The following is a 6,038-nucleotide window of genomic DNA, read 5'->3' as shown; positions in this document are numbered from 1 at the left end:
CAGCCTCGCCTGGGGGCGCCGCTGGGCGCACCGCCGCTGGGAGCCCGCAGCCTCGTCGGCGGGCGGCGCTGTGCCGGCGCTCAGCGCTGGGTGGGCTGGCGCTTCCGGAGGTCGGCAATTAGCGCCGGTCTGCCGGTCGCCGCCGGCGCCAGGCAGAGTCAGGGTGACGGGGCACGGCGTGATCCGGCGCCGTGACACGCGGCGCGGATCACGAGCGTCGGCAGGAAGCGGAGGCGGCTGATGGTCGCCCGCCACACGGCACGCGCCCGGAGGAGGCGCCGGCGGCCGCTCGCCAGCCAGCGCCAGGCAACGAGGCGACGAGAATTGCATTGTTCTCGGCCAAGTCGACCAGCGGTGGACGATGCGTGTTGTTGGTTTGAGGCCAGTGAGCTCGACGCTCGAGGGTCACGCAGCCTGACACTGTCTCGGTCGCCCCAGGCAGTACGCCATACGGCTGGCAAAGTGAGCAGCGCACTTCCCTGGCTTCAGTGCGCGCATGGCGGTGAGCTTGTTTGCAGGTGGCCATAGAGGAGAACGCTGTACGGCTCGGACAGCAGCGATTGTCATGAAGAGATCGCTACGCGGCTCGGTCAGTAGCGGTTGTCATGCTGTGGTGGACGGGTCAATGTCAAGACCAACGTGACTAGTGGTGTTTTCTGGTGTGATCAAACTGAATCATCCATGTACTTCATTGGGGCGCGTTTGTGATATATATTGTGCCTTGTGGAACGCTGCGATAAGTGTATAATTAAGGCGTCCATACAGTTCACGTCTTAGAAGTGTATATAGTAGATGTGGAAGCAAATTAACTGCTTCCCGTGTTCTAGTGCTTTTTGGAGTAGCCATCATTCATGGATGGGAGTGCATGACTATTGTTTGCTCGCATTGACGTGTCTCATACTAACTTCTAAAACTATCGCATTCCGTATCAATTATTTACTCTGCCTTACAGTGTAGCCGTATTAACAGCAATATACATGGTTGGGATCACCAGGGCACAGGTTATATATATTTGCAACCATTAAGGTTGTCTGAAAGGCATTTCCTCAAAAATACTTAGAAGAAATCCGGAAAACTGATTTTCAGCTGTTCTCCCTGAGGGGTATTCCCTAAAAAAATGCATTAAAGAAACTTGGAGAAACCGATCACCCAACTTGTTGTACCGTCGCTACGTCACTGGGAAAGGCGTCACGCCGCCAGACTTAACAGCTAACGGAACAGTGTCTCGAGAGGAAAGAGCTGCTAAATCGTAGTCGATCAGGTGACCTCGCCTCTGAACCCAACCTCAGATCCACCCGACACCCAGGACGCGCAAAGTCTGCTGCAAAGTTATCCACGAAGTCACTCCCGTAAGCCTGAGTGCGTCACTTGCTTATAACCGATGTGACGAAGCTGCGATGTTATGGGCCCTCATGGTGTGCTTCCGTTTTCTGCGCCGTATATATCTTATGACGATGTGACCAACAACCAGTCATGCGCTGTATACATACGTGGGTAGCTCTTATCATGAATTAACTCGCCAACTCCCACTGCCGGATCCGGGGGCAAGGCACCGCTCGCGGGCGGATAGTGTTGCAATGTATGTTTCCTAGCATGTATCCCAGCTTGACTTGAGACCGCGGCGAACTTCAAACGAGTGTCGTGACGTTGCATACAGCCGTAGTGCCTGAAGGGGTCCACTGGACTCATGAACGTAAACACCGTCTCAAATACACATGTCTGTACCAGATGATCTTTTTTTAGCGATGTGGCACAGAGCGGGGAAGGTTGCCACTGTGTGCAGATCGGTGACGTCAGATCTGCATCTACGCTCCAGGATTGGTCCGAGAGCGCCTTTTTTCTGGGGACGTCCGACCAAAGCCAATATCAGACGGACAAACGGACCACATGGCCTTGCCCATCCCCTTATCTGCATCGTATCAGTACGAGCGATTGCAGGCCACTGCCGAAGGAGTCGGCGATGTGAGCAGGGTACTTTTGTGCTCTATACGGATTGGTGTGATGACATAAAAATCAGATGGAAATGAATACAGCGAGCGTCTGCCGTATGCGCCACATGCACACCTTTTGCAGTGTGGGGCAAGCGGTGTGGTAAGATACGTGATGATTATTTTTTTAAAGATTTGATCCGAATCCTTTGAATGGATGAATTTCAGCGATCAGAGCTCGCAGCAAGCAGTGCTTGTTGTGTGAGCCCCGAACCCCACAACCCGCTCGTGCAAATCCAGGTTACGACAGAATTTAGTGGCGGGGGTTTGAGGTGTCGCGATGGCCGTCACGGTTCGTCCTGCCCTCTGATGTCAACTGACCTTTAGCGCGACCGTTGCCACCGGCCGCCGGCCATAGCTGTCAACGGCAAATAGCGGGCGCCCAAATCGATTCGAACCACGCGCCACGGGTGGGCGGGTCGGAAAGCAGGTGCTCTAACCAACTGAGTCACCGGGACGGACTGTCACTTAGATGATGTCCAAACATAAGCGAATGGAGCCTGTCGCCCCTGGGAACCCGTATGGATAGCAGTCACCAATGCGATGGAGCATCCTAGTTTCATGAATGGGGCAGACAGAGCTCCACTATGTGTAACGTCGGCGTACCAGATATAGATACACACATACACACACACACACACACACACACACACACACACACACACACACACACACACACACACACACACACACACACACACACACACACACACACACACACACACACACACACACACACACACACACACACACACACACACACACACACACACACCACACACACACACACACACACACCACACACCACACACACACACACACACACACCACACACACACACACACACACACACACACATACACACACACACACACACACACACACACACACACACACACACACACACACACACACACACACACACACACACACACACACACACACACACACACACACACACACACCACACACACACACACACACACACACACACACACGCACATATATATATATATATATATATATATACATATATATATATATATATATATATACATCACTGGAATAATGACTGGCTTTGGGCTGCCAAGGCCTGGCAGCTTAATATCAAAACAAAGGCGTTCTGATTTTGGTGCTTCAGCTGCCTGGCCTTTGGGTGTTTTGAGTTTGTATATTATAAATAGCTGACCTTTAATGTAACAGGAGCTACTGGGTAAATGATGTTATCAAGCAAACATAAATTTACACTGTGGAAGGTTCGACGATGGGAAGTAGCGGATACGGCCGCTGGTAACCATGAACAATGTCTCGAAACAACCAGTACTTATTACTTTGAGTAATGTTTGCTTGATAGTGTTAATTCGTCAGTTTCGAAAGCCGCTTATTTGCTTGGATCTTGTTGGAACGTCTCGAACGACGGTTTTTGTCTCTAACGTCAACTATTTACCACATAAAACTCCTGAGTCAGCGGGAGTAGTTCGTCTTTGCGATAATTCCAATGCGAGTATTGGAAAGTGCATTGACAATTTGAACGCATGCTGGCCAAAATAAGCTGGATCATCGCTTATTTACTTTTCATTGTCCAATCTGCAAACGCTTAGTCGAAAGAACGCTGTTTTGAAGCCATGTTTCTGGAAATGTGACTCCGGTAACTTTCCGGTTGACGACTGGAGTGCCTACAGCGTCAGGCAGTGATGATCTTGCTCAATGGTGTTACGGACAAAAAATATATAAAAGTCTGCGTGGCAATAGTTGGTAAAACAAGTTAAGCTTAAGTTCGTCAGATGCGGTGAAAAGTTCATAATATCAAACAATTGCCAGGTAAAAAGGTAGTATACGGCAAAGTTCGTATGGTAAAACATTTTTTGGGAAACTTCATAGTGAAAATTCTCGTGCGCGAAAAAGCTTGAATGGAAAAGGTGGGACGTAATTGTTTGCTAGTGTTCGTCAATGATAAAGTTCGTATGACAAAAGCATGTTCGCCTTAGGTACGCAAGGTTCATTTGCAAAATTTTCGTCAGTAATAGCGGTCGTTTTACAAAACAATGCGCACCCTTAAGTTTGTATGCAGATATGTAATGAACGATCGAAAGTAGCTCCCCATCCCTGATGCCGAACCTCGGACCTACTGTCATTATTGGGGGCACCACTCGACCGGGGACAGAGGTAGGAGATGGCGCAGGACAGCAACAATGGCGTAGGTCAAGTGTGCGACCAGATTATCTCGTCATGACGTGAAATTAAACACCCTTCGGCGGGCCAGCAAATAAACCCTAATTAATGGTAGCGGTGCGAAATGGCCCGAGATAGAAGGGACTGGAGGTCATCAAACGAATAAAACAGCATGCCCACCTCAGATTCTGCTGTTCTTTATGTGTTCTCCCCTTATCCCCATCGTCCTGACACCTCCGTCAACGCCTTCTGAGTGTGCTACTGACGCCAGCTGACGGCCCAAAGTTGACGAGAGTCAGCTGTCTCGGAGCATGCGCGCGGGAGGACGCGAGAGTGGGCGCCTGGTGCACGATCACTCGCACGCTTCAATTTTTCCCCCTTTATTGGCGTTTATTTGACTGATAACTTAGCTGGTTTTCCCGCATTTCACAAGCACCTAGTTTTCAAATGCACCGCGAACGGGATAAACGGATGGCGAAAATTATTGTTTTTCTCAGGCTTATCCCAATAGCCGATAGACTTTATTCTAAAAACGCTTTGATTTGGCACCATGCACCAATTGTTCAGTTTATGTTTGTGTATTTGTTCCTATGGGACCAGTATCGAAGACGTGGAATGACGAAGAAGTGCATGACACTGAAACAAAAACGCCTATGGAGTGAGAAATTTTGTCATGCTATAAAACTGACAACAAAACGTGGTCCTGCTCCCGCTTGCCGATTTTTCGAGCATTTCATATTTGGCGCCAAATTAGGTCCCTGTCTAATGACACTTGCGTAAAAATGCCATAAAGTAGTTAACCCAGAGTCCAAAGGCAAAGATGCACCAGCTGTACCCACTTGATGCACCTACTTTGATAAAAATCGTGTTTGCACCCAGCTACCATCGCACGAGACTCTATTAACCGTCTAAGTGTACGCCGAATGGAGCTAGAAATTGCACAGCCAAACTATAAGTCAATATTATGCGGCTTTGGCGGGAAAATCAAACTGCAGCGAAATCTGAGAGCTGACTTACTCGAGTTGGTTTCTGGGTGGTAGTCCCGTCGTGGGACACTCCTCGTCCAATAGGAATATTACCCATATCAAGCTATCTTGATTGATGATTGATGAAGCTATTGTATTCTATCAATGCTCACGAACTTTCCCACATGTACTTTTGCCAAACGAAAGGCATCCGTTACGAACATCTGCGTGTGTAGAATTGCGTACGAACGATTGTGTGCTTTATACAAACGAGCTTTGGTTTACCAGAGCCTTTTCGACCAGAAATGATCATTTCAGGGCTATGCGATGAAGGAGAATAGCTAACGGTGGGGCGGGACTTCATGCGCCTGAGGATGTAACTGCCGGGCCTTAGCCCGCGCAGGAACCCCTCTGCGGGGTATACGCTGGGCGCCCGGTCGGGGTACCCCTCCAAGGGGCCTCTCGGCTTATTCGCGGCTGACGTATGTGGCCTATTCTGGACAAGGGGGGGGGGGGGGTTGCGAGGATTTGGATAAACCAAGGCAGATGGGATAACAGGGTCGGATGCATATAATTTTTTTCATAAATGGTCTTTGGTACTGACGATTTTTGTAAATGGGAGCACTTTACTCGCATACGTTATATAATACGACTATCTGCAAACGAACTTTTGCTCACAAACTTCTCGTGTGTACTTTTGTCATACGAGCTTTAAATCCCACGTATATTTGCTCACAAACAATGTCGGATGCAATTTCAGGTATGCGTAGTTTTTCCTTACGAGCTCTTGTCCTAAAATCTGCTAAATGTTTAAAAGACTGTACATTTGTTTGCGGTACACATCTGATCGAATCTCTCTACCTTCTCCCAATATCTGAAATCGGTCCTCAAAATTAGCCAAGCCAGGTACATC

This window comes from Pollicipes pollicipes, unplaced genomic scaffold, assembly GCF_011947565.3.
Source record: "Pollicipes pollicipes isolate AB1234 unplaced genomic scaffold, Ppol_2.1 Scaffold_4295;HRSCAF=5057_pilon_pilon_pilon, whole genome shotgun sequence".
NCBI lineage: Eukaryota > Metazoa > Arthropoda > Thecostraca > Pollicipedomorpha > Pollicipedidae > Pollicipes > Pollicipes pollicipes.
Note: the sequence above shows the minus strand (reverse complement) of the source record.